The sequence below is a fragment of the Pipistrellus hanaki genome (assembly GCF_964339955.1).
Source record: "Pipistrellus hanaki genome assembly, chromosome: 5".
In the NCBI taxonomy this organism is placed as follows: Eukaryota; Metazoa; Chordata; class Mammalia; order Chiroptera; family Vespertilionidae; genus Pipistrellus; species Pipistrellus hanaki.
Genome location: NC_140507.1, coordinates 85604943 through 85615984, shown reverse-complemented (window position 1 = coordinate 85615984; position 11042 = coordinate 85604943). Strand labels below are relative to the sequence as shown.

General features: G+C 44.7%; 1 pseudogene across 1 annotated transcript; it reads left to right on the top strand.

Moving 5' to 3' along the window:
- The first annotated feature begins 4194 nt into the window (after window positions 1-4194).
- Window positions 4195-10627, top strand: LOC311623394 (actin-related protein T3-like; annotated as a pseudogene). Its single transcript has 2 exons — window positions 4195-4205; window positions 9586-10627. The product of its transcript is annotated as an actin-related protein T3-like (transcript).
- The last annotated feature ends 415 nt before the right edge of the window (window positions 10628-11042 follow it).

Sequence of the window (11042 nt, the reverse complement as noted above, 5' to 3'; positions counted from 1 at the left end):
TATTTTTATGTGGATCTCAAACAATGTAAAAGATTTTTAAAATAGATCTAGAGATAATAGATAAACGATAGGAAATAGGTAGATAGATTATTGATAGATTAGATAGGTAGATAGATAGATAGATAGATAGATAGAGCACTGAGCCTTCCAAACTATGAAAGAGGCATGACAGCAAGTTTCAAATTCCCATCCCAAACTTTAGGATCCCCCTCATCCCATGTGCAGAGTCCTCCTTCCTTCCTTAAGTCCTCTCCTCACTGCAGAACAAATTCAGGCTTAAATCTATTTAAAAAAACAAACAAAAAACAAACAAAAAAAAACTATCATCTCTTCTCAACATATCTAGCAGGGAATGCAGGGAATGCATTTCCTGGAGTTTGGCTCTATTTTCCGAGGTGACAGGTGTTTTGTGTTTGTTTGTTTTTTTAATTCCTACCAATATGCCAATGGTCAATAATAGTTTTCTATACCTTAATCCAAGAGTATTTTCATTTTAGCAGAGAATAATGCCTTTGCCCACAAGTCATACAGATCTAGGCAAATCATAGAGGTGAGGAACAAATAAACAATAACTCTTACAAATGGAATATTATAATTTACACGTTATAGATTTTTAAAGTTATATTATGAAAATTTTAGGGGTGTTACCAGAGATCAACCCACTCGTGAGTGGAGAACTGAAGCCCCAATGACTGTTAAACTCTGCTTAGCCCCTCCAGTCAGTCACTGCAGCCACTGCCTCCAGATCTCGTCCCTGCCCGCATTAGCACCATCCCCTTTCTCCCAACACAGTAGCTAAAGAGCTTCATTGTATTCCCTCTTCCCAAATTGAAGACTGCTCTCAACTCCTTTTTTGTACAAGAGTGTGAAACACCAGTGTGTATTCGCTGTCCAGTAGGCTGTACATAAAAGAGATTGAAGTGATTATAATACAACTCTAAAGTCCATTCTAAATGTCAGGCTAGAGCAAGAGAGAGTTCCTCTAAAATCACACCATGTTTTCCTCCTTTTGTTAAAACTGACTCTGCCAACAGCCAGAGATTAAGAATTTTAAGCGAAGTTGTAAATTTAGGAGAGCTATCTCTCACTCACCTCCTGTAATCCCAGCATCTAACACATTGGCAAGCAAATGGTAAGACCTCAAATAAACACTTGCCAACCCCTGCCTTTGAAATGTACTACAGGCCTGATGTACCATCCTAAAGCCCCACACATCCTGATGCTGAACCTTCAGGAAGGAGAGACCTGTGTTGGATGAGAACCCATGTGAATCTATGCTCTAAACCTGACTTACACTACTGACAAAAGAAACAAAAGGTAACAGAATTCTCATTAAACTTTGGGGTGCCTTGGCACAGTCCATAGGCATGTAATCATAGAAAGCCTTCTATGAGGCCAGCCAGCACTGTGAGAGAGACTGAGAGTACCAGGATAAATAAAATGGGCCCCTGCTCTCAAGAAGCTCACAGTAAGGCATTAAAGGATCACTGTATGTGTCAACATTAAGTGGAACCCCTCTTCCCTCATTTCATGGAGATGGCATTTTGAAACTAAGAAAAATCTAATAAAATCTGTTGCCAGCCCTGTCTGGTTTGGCTGAGTGGATAGAGCATCGGCCTACAGACTGAAGGGTCCCAGGTTTGATTCCGGTCAAAGGCATGTACCTTGGTTACAGGCATATCCCCAGTAGGGAGTGTGCAGGAGGCAGCTGAATCGATGTTTCTCTCTTATCGGTGTTTCTAACTCTCTATCCTTCTTCCTTCCTCTCTGTAAAAAAATCAATAAAATATATATTTTTTTAAATCTGTTGCCAACTGGTCAAGGCTTGAGGGCATTTGTAACTACCATAGTAGAATGCTGCTTAACAAACTAATGGTAGGTTTTATTGGTTTTGCAAGATACTGGAGAAGGAATAGATTTTCCTCAAATAAGCCTTAATTGTGTTGCTTACCTTGGCAAGGTGAGCTTGGTTCTAGTTTAAACTGGTGGGGAGATCACACTGAAACTTGAGCACACACTTCCACCCATATTTGGAGAATTAGAACCATCTTCACTCCAACCAGCGGTAGCAATAAAAAAAAATTGGGACAACTCCATCAGCATCCAGCCAAAGCAAGAGGTGCTCCAATTTGTAAAGCACAGGAGGGCAGGGCACACTTCCTGTGGGGCAGGGTGGGGCTGTGAAAAGAAATTGGAGCCCAGGCTTAGGGGACATTATGAAGGCAATGGAGGAGATGATAGGTTGGGAGACAGGAAGCAGCCACATTGGACATCCTCTTTTCAAAGTCTTCCATTTGTAACGCCCTTCCCGGGCATGGACAAGGGAACACGCAAATTAGATACAGATATAATCTCCATTCTGTTTGCTTTGTCCTGTTCTTTTGATAGCTCTACAGCCCCTAATAAAAGACTTCTTATTTTTCCTCTGTGATACAGTGTTTGTTCTGAAGAAGATTGAAAAAACTCTAGGAAGACACGGAAACTGCCCCCAGTCACATGGTAGAGCCCAGGCTGAAGGGGCATCCGTTTCTTACCCCTCAATGTCCACCTCTCCACAAGGCAAAGTCACCGTTTATTAGTGACAGCTGCTTAGAAAAGCCTTGTGTCCAAGAGGCAGTAAGACTAGATTCCCAGGTAATCCTTCCTGCATTAATAACAGTTAAAAAGGATGAAAAGAGGTCCCTCCTACACCCAGATTATATAAAATACTGTGGTAGAGACAATAATGTAGGTGCAAAATAATAAGAATATCTACCATTTCCTAAGCACCTACTATATATCTGGCACTATAAATATATTATATAAGATAATCCTTCCAGTATCCTCATGAATTAAATAATATTATCATCCCCAAAACTGAGGCTCAAAATTGAAAGTATCTTGTCCAAAGGCCCCAGGTGAGTCTTCCTTGAAAGTCCTTGTTGTTTTTATTACACCAAGTGTCTCATGTATACAGACACTGGAGGACTCTTGGCAGAAGGAGCCTAAGGGCTCAAGGAGGGCTTCCTGGAGAAGGTTCACCTGACCTGGATCTTAAAGGATGAGTATGAATTATTCAAAGGAGGGTCAGGTGAGGGAAAGGGACCATCTTCACAGAGTGGACAATCTAAACAAAAGTAAGAGCCTGGCATGGGCTGAGAATGCTGAGCTAGCTGGTATTGTTAGATATCACCGTGCGGCAGGTGAGAAGGAAGGAAGGGCTGCTGAGGCAGAAAGGGCCGGAGAGGCTAGTTTGGGCTGAGCTTTGCATTCTGTGCTGAGAAGCTTGAACTTTCTCCTGTAGACAATGTGGAGCTATTAGTGTTTTAAAGATATCACTATGGCAGATGTGTGAAGAGTGGATTTAACAGGGAGAGAGAAGTCAATAAATTGTTACAATAAAATTTTTGAAAGTTAACAATTAGGTTGTCCATAACAGGAATGGAGATGAGGGAACAAATTCAAAAATTAATTAAAAAGAAAACTTGTCAGGTCTTGGGGATTGTATAGATGTGTGTGAGAGAGGGACACACGTGGCCTTCAAGTTCCTGGGGATAGAGATGGTTTATGGAGATGAGTCAAGTGTTCAAGAGGTTGGGTTGGGGTGTCTATGGGAGTTGTCTATGCAAGTAGAAATGCAGCACACCTGGTGGTCCCTAAAGAGACCTGGAAGTTGCCTGCATCTAGGTGGTCACTGAAGCTCTGGGTCTGGATAAGCTCTTCCTGGAACAAAGGCAGTGGGCAGAGGACAGGACCCAAGGAAACACAAACACTGACAAGGTGGACAGAAAAGGAGCTCCTAAAGGAGACAGTTTATGAATGATGGGAGAGGTATAAGAAAAATCAGGAGATTGTAGAGTTCTGGAAGCCAAAAGCACCATACTTTAAGAAAGCTAAAGAAAACTCAAGACATACACAAAAATCCTTTGGATACAGCCATTAGGAAGACATGGTTGCCAAAAAAAAAAAAAAAAAAAGCAATGTCAGTGACAGTCTTCAGAAGAGGGGGGATGGGACAGACATCAAGGGAGAATTTTGGGGACCTTGGTGTTTTTAGAATAAGAATTAACTATGTTTATGGACTGAAAGGAAGGAACTGTTGAGAGAGAATGACTGAAGACAGTAACCAAGCTTGGGAGAATCGAGGAGGGGTGATTAAGACAGCAGTGCCAGCTATGATAGATAACACCACTGGCAAAGCTGTTGAACCTGAACATGAAGCACAAGTAAGCCCTAAGACTGCAGAAAATAGCAAGCTAAATATAGCTGGGGGAAAGTTGGAAAGATTTACAAGAAAGTCATATGTTTTGGCCTCAGTTTTTCTTGATAACATAGGAAGTAAGCCCTTGTAAATTTGTAAGTTGTTAATGCACCCAATTGTATAATTAGCTCCAGCAGGGCTCAGGAGTCAGAGAATTGGGTGGGAAAAGGTAGGATGCTGTGAAGTAAACCCTGGAAGATACCAAATGCTGGGAGTCAGAGAGTAAATTTAAGAGGCTACATGTGGAGCAGTTCCGGAAGATGACAAACTTCATTTGACTAGAATCCCACCTCAAGAAAATACCATCCTAAGATTCCCAGCCTGACCTTAGTCCTGGAGAAAGACAAGATTCTTAGAAACACCCTGTCCTTGAATAAGCTGAGCTTAGTCATGCTTATCAGAAGCTGCTAGCGTTGCGTTAACCATTTAAAAAGTATTAAACTGAGAGGACTGGTTGGATTCCAGCCAGCTCAGCAGCGCAGAATCTCTCTCCTCTCTGGCATCTGTAGAATGTGTTTGCTTATCTTCCATGCTGGGAGTTCCTTGGGGCCAGATTTAGGCAACGCTTTACACTTTACCCTTCTCTCCACCTCATCTGGAGATCTGTTTCTCTTCCAATAAAAGAAAACATTTCTGCATCAGAGTTTTTAAATCAAACTCTTAAAACCAGATGATTCTATGCCTACTATCCATCCTAGACCCCCACCCACAGTGTATCCTCCTTTGCACCACAATTAGCTCATCTGCTTCCTGCTAACCTCCCTCCCAATACTACCCAGCCCCTGGAAATCCCGTCTACATCTTTGAAAGGTGCTCCTCCCATCATCTTGCCTCATCGATACCCTTGTCAGGATATCGTTTTCCTCCTAGCCCTCTGGAACATGGACTGCACCTATTTCCATGCCCCATATTCTAGATTTGTTCATCTTTTCATTATGAGTTTTGACCCTCCCTTTGGACTCTCATGCTGTCTGGTTCCACCACTCTCTGCCTCTCCTCATAGCGCTCATGTCCTCATCTCCTAGTAATTCTCAGGACACTCATCAGACTTTGAAACTGGCTATCTCCACCTTAAGGATCCTGCTCTGATCTTGGGGGTCAGCCTGTTCAGAATCCTGGCCTCATTGCCCCCGGTCAACTGTCCACATGGGAACTGCCAAAATGTTAGCGTCTTAGACTCTAGGATCCACCTCCAGTGAAAACACCTTTTCCTTGAAGCTCCCTTCCTACTCTACTCCCAGCTTCACACAGTGCCCCAGGCTCTTGAAGCTTTTTCTTCAAGTCTGTTCATACTTCTCCATTTCACCTCCTCCCTTGTCTAGTCTAGACCCTGTGCAGCAGAATGCCAACCCCCTCAGCTTCTTTGTCCTATCGTTGCTCAATGCTCATCTAGCAAACACCAATATCCCAACCAGCCATGTTCCCCAGGTTTGCAGAGATTACTAGGGAAAATTCACAACTGGAAAGATTTGCCAAATGCATAGTTTCCATTCTTGCCCATACCCACTCCAGGGCCTATCATCTCGGTAATAATGATCCCAACGTTTTTTTAATACTAACACTAACCCTAACTTTAACACTCTCCTCACACCATCTCCATAACAACATCTTCATTATGCCTCTTAGTTTACAAAGAAAATCGATGCCCTTGAGTGGGAGCTCTCTCCGTTTCCCAAATATGTCTGTGCCTATACCTACCCTTCCTTCCCTGAACTTTTCTTTTAAAGTCAGTCTAGCTGAAACCGGTTTGGCTCAGTGGATAGAGTGTCGGCCTGCAGACTAAGGAATCCTGGGTTCGATTCCGGTCAAGGGCACGTACCTTGGTTGCGGGCACATCCTCAGTGGGGGATGTGCAGGAGGCAGCTGATCGATGTTTCTGTCTATCTCCCTTCCTCTCTGTAAAAAGTCAATAAAATAAATAAATAAATAAATAAATAAATAAAGTCAATCTACCTACCTCTGCTTTAAATTGTATGCCTATAGCATTAATTCTCTTTTATTTTTTTCTGCATTGTTTGTCTCTCTATCCTTCCCCTTAGAATATAGCTTCTAAATGCACCTGAGCCTCTCTCATCTTAAAAAAAAAAAGTCTCCATGACTCAAGACCCCACTTCCAGGTGATGGTCTTCACAGCTTAGTTGTGCAATAAACATTCCTCACTACCCATTTTTTAATCAAAGTAATGCATAAGCATAGCTTTTAAAATCAAACAATGCTATAAAGCTTACTCATTTTTAAAATATTTTTCTGTAAACCCCATTTTTTTCAAAATAGCTTATGTATACTCTATTTTAACTTTTTTAATTTTGAGATTATCTTTTATCTTCCTACCATGGAAGATGAATGTCAGTTCTCTTTACCAGCCCCTCACCATCCCCACCAGGCATACAAACAGCCCTATCCCGTCCCGCTACCCTCCCCATATAGTTACATCTAGTTGGTGGTGAAATTATTATCCAATATATATGTTAATATATCTATATTTTTCATACACATAGTGTACTTTGGCTATGCTTTTTCTTGTACACATTTTGTTTTACATAATTACCTCTCTTTTTTCAATCTATCTTTCTGTCTACCTATCTCTAATTCAGCCCCTCACTTTCTAAAAAAACAACAGGAAATCTATTACTTAAAATGTTCTTCTCATATAATCCTTCCATCATCACTTTTATATGGAAGGATCTCTCTCCAGGCCATTACCAACTGCTGTTCTTTGCTTCCCTTCACCATCATCCACTAATTTCCTTTACTTCCCTAGGTTTTTTTGCCTCTAATTCCTAGATTCTAAGTGTTCCTATTTCTTGCTTTACATTTGCATCTTGGTGCAAAACATCCTACAATAGTTTTTTTCTGAAAAGGGATGCAAGGAAGGCACTTTTTTTTTTAGACCTTCACTCTTAACTGATCATTTTGTTAGGAGCAATGCTTTAGGTTGGCAATCATTTTCCCTCAGAATGTTGAAGGTGTTGCTATACCATCTCCAAGTTGTTGAGAGGTCTTCTGCCATTCTGACTCCTGGTCCCTTGTATATAACCTGCTGCATTCCTGCCTGGTAGCTTTAGGGAAGTTCTATCTTCAGGATCCTGATATTTCATAATAATGTGCTTTGCATGAGAACTGTTCTTCATTAATTATGCTAGCCATTTGCTGGTCCCTTTCAGACTAGAAACCCAGGACTTCAGGAATATGCTTCCCTTTTCTTTGATAATTAATTCCCTCTGTCTTCTTTCTTCTTTCTTTCTGGGCTCCTAATAGTCAGATGTTGGACCTTCTGGACTGATTCTCTACTTTTCCCATCTTTTCTATTTTTCCTAACTTTGTCTTTTAGCTCAACACCCTGGGAGGTCTTCTCAACATTACCTATAGACTTGGAATTTCTGCTATCATATTTTAACGTCTGAAAGCCCCTTTCCATCTTCTGAAAGTTTCTTTATATAACACTGTTTTTATTTCAGAGATGTATTTCCTCTTATCTCTTAGATGGCATTAATCAGTGTACTTCAAATTTTTATTATGTCCCCTCCATTGCCTTTGTCTTTCCATTCATTTCTTTATCAGGGTCTCCATCTTAACCATCATAATCCTGCCTCAAATCTTCAGTGAGGCTTAACCCCTTTTTTTTCTGACCTAATGGTGAGGAACTAAACATTTATTAGAGGTTCTTTATGCATGGACAGGCCTAACTGCCTGGTAAACTCCACCAGAGTTTGAGGGGGATCTGTCATTCTGTTTGGTCTTTCACCTGGAGCACCAACTTTCCCAGAACACCATGTCCAGTCCCCTCACCTGGCTGCCCACACTGAGCAGGCTCAGCAGGAAAAAGGGCTAAGGGGTCTCACTGCACAATGTGCCAAGTGCCCACTCTCAGCACGTTGCCAGGTGTCAGAATACATCACAATCTTGGCGGGGGAGGGGAGAAGCTGCAGGCAGAGGAGCAGCTGCCTGGAGACCTGGAGAATGACTATGAGCACCTGTGTTCTTTGTGCAAGCTTCCCACCAGCCTTTCTGGTTTCTGCCTCCCCTTAGTACCGCACCTTCCAGAGGTGCCTGGTTCCTCTGATTTTCGAGGTTTGCACAATGAGAAAGGGCATGTTCCTCATTGATTTCACCCCATCCCACTCCCACTCCCACAGACAGGGGTTAGCTTCCTCTGAAGGAGAAGAAGGAAAGGAGGGAGGGAGGGAGGGAGGAGAAGAGGGAAGAGGAGGGAGAAAGAGAAGAAAGGGTGGAGGAAGGCAGTGAGAAAACATTTTTGAGCCTCCATTATGCACCAGACCCTGCCTGTGCTGGGTTCTTTACATAAAGAAATGTATTGTAACCCAACAACCCTCTTAGGTGGATAATGGGTATCATTCACATCATACTCTTGCGGAAACATTGTTCAGAGACTACTTAGCGAGCCCAGGATCACACAGCTGTGAGTGTCTGCATTCAAACCTCAGGCTCTGTGATGCCTAAGACCCGTGCTCCTTTCCCTGTCTCAGGCTGAGAGCTATTTGTAGGCCTGGGGTCTATAGGGTACCCCAAAGGCCATACAGAGAAGACACCCTAGGCCCTCCCTTCCATCCCGTGGGTCCCCCCAAAGCCTTGCGAGCAATCTAGGGCAGTCGGTGGAGTATTTTACATCCTCCCTGGAAGGGGACCAAGGAGCTGTGTTCTCAGCTGCTTGGGCTGAGATCTGAGGGCCAGACCCCGGCGCTGACATCACTCGGCATGCCCTCCGCTTCCACCGGGCCGTTTATGCTGGCACCGCCGGCAGCAAGGCTGGCGGGAAGGGGAGCAGCCCAAACAGGATTAATAAGAGGCAGCTGGGCTTTTTAAAAGCCTTCCTGACAATGTAAAGAAACGAAGTCAGATGTTTTTGGAACGGACTTTGAAATGAACTTGTCCAGCTCCTCGTCTCTCTCTCTCTCTGTTGCCACTTCCTCCCACTTTCTGCTGCCCTTTCAGCATCTCGGATGATAACCCGGGGGCTAAGGTCAGATGCTGGCCGGAGGAAGTGAGTGTCCCAGGGCTGAGCTGTTCCCACGGCCCACAATTCAGCAGTCCCTCACCCTCCTCCGCTCACCCTCCAAGCGCCCTCAGCCCCTCACCTGGCACCCCATAATCCCTGCCCCGCGGGCCAGCGGTGGTCAGTGTCTGAGCGGAGAGAGAGGAGATGGAGAAGGCGTGCTGAGGCCGCGGTGAGCAGGACGTCAGATCGCACTGTGTGTCGCAGGTGCGGTGGGCACTTGGCAGGGGAGGTCTTTGTGACGCAGTGTTCCAGGCCGGCAGTCCCCACGCAACGCTGGAACTTTGTAAGGCCCCTGCACCCTGCACACTTTCCGCCCTCTTGACTGCAGCCAGGAGGCAGAAGTGGCCAACAGCTGGGCCACCAACCAGAGGTGGTGTTGTGGCCATGAGAGCTACCACTACCAGCTACCAGTGGTGATACACTAGGCTCAGGAGTTGTCCAGGTGGGCCTGCTGGGTCCCAGGAGCCCCAGTTCTCCTACCCACACATCTGCCCTACAGAGCTGGGTGCAGAGGGCACGCTGGAGCCATGTTGGGGTGACCAGCCCAGGACGGAGAAGCTCACTGTCGGTCAGCTGCCCAGTGGAGCATGCTCTCATTACTTCCTAGGGGCTCTGGAGGTCATGTGGAAACAGATCTACGACCATAACCTGAAGTGAAAGCCCTGTCCTGATTACTGAACCAGCACTGAGCCCACTGGCCAACTGACAGCAGATCGCTGAAGTGTTTTTGAGTCTCTCTGTGTCCATCCATGGGCTGCTGGCTCTTCTTTGCTGCTGGCTTCACAACTGGCTTTGTGGTGAAGTCAGGTGCTGCGATTACCCAGTGTGTGCCTATCTTTGAAGGTTACTGTCTGCCTCCAGCAGCTAGTTTGTCTGGCCTTGGCCTTACTGACTACCTCGGGATGCTGTTGAAGGACCATGGCATCATCCTGCTTAGTGCTGCAGACAAGATAGTCACGGTGGTGACTTGTGATGTGGCAATGAGCTATGAAGAGGAAATGACCAAGACACCTGGTGGTAGAGAGTTTACCAACTACCTGGTAGGGAGATGATCAGGTTCCATGACCAGCTCTTGCAGTGTCCAGCGGCCCTCTCTGTCCATCTCTCGTGAACCTGGAGACTCCTGGCATCGATAAGATGCATCAGCATCATGAAATGCAGGACAGATCTGAGGAGTTACTTTTTCTCTAATATTATCTTTGCTGGGGGATCAACCTCATTTCCTGGTTCAGGAAAGTGGCTGCCCACGATATAGCAATGGTGGCACCTGCCAATGCCCCTGTGCAGGTTAGAGCTCCCCAGAAAGGGAACTACTGGTGTGGATGGGAGGCTCTGTAGACATGTGCCTCACTCACTGCTGCAGAGTTTAAAGACGTTGGCCCCAACATGGTACCCCAGAGATGCTTCTGAAGACAAAATGCTTTCAAGAAGATGTTTCAAGCATGTGGGACAGAAAACTTAGGGTATTGTGTTTCTGGGAGAACAGAAACTATTTCAATTATTGGAATGCCTATCCCTCTGTTGCATTTCTATAATGGAGGGAAGTGAGGGTGAGGCAGTCGGATGTTTAGGGGAAACACTGAAAACAAGAGGAAGTGGGCCCAGGAGGGGGGCAGGGATTATTTGTGGATTAGCCTAAAGGCCACACTGGGTACCATCGCAGAGGCGTGTGTTATTGAGATTAACATTAACCTCCAGGGACTAGAGAAATAAAAACTAAGATATTCCAGGCATCTACTACGCGCTGGGCAACATGTTAGGACTTTTGCACACTTTCCCACAATC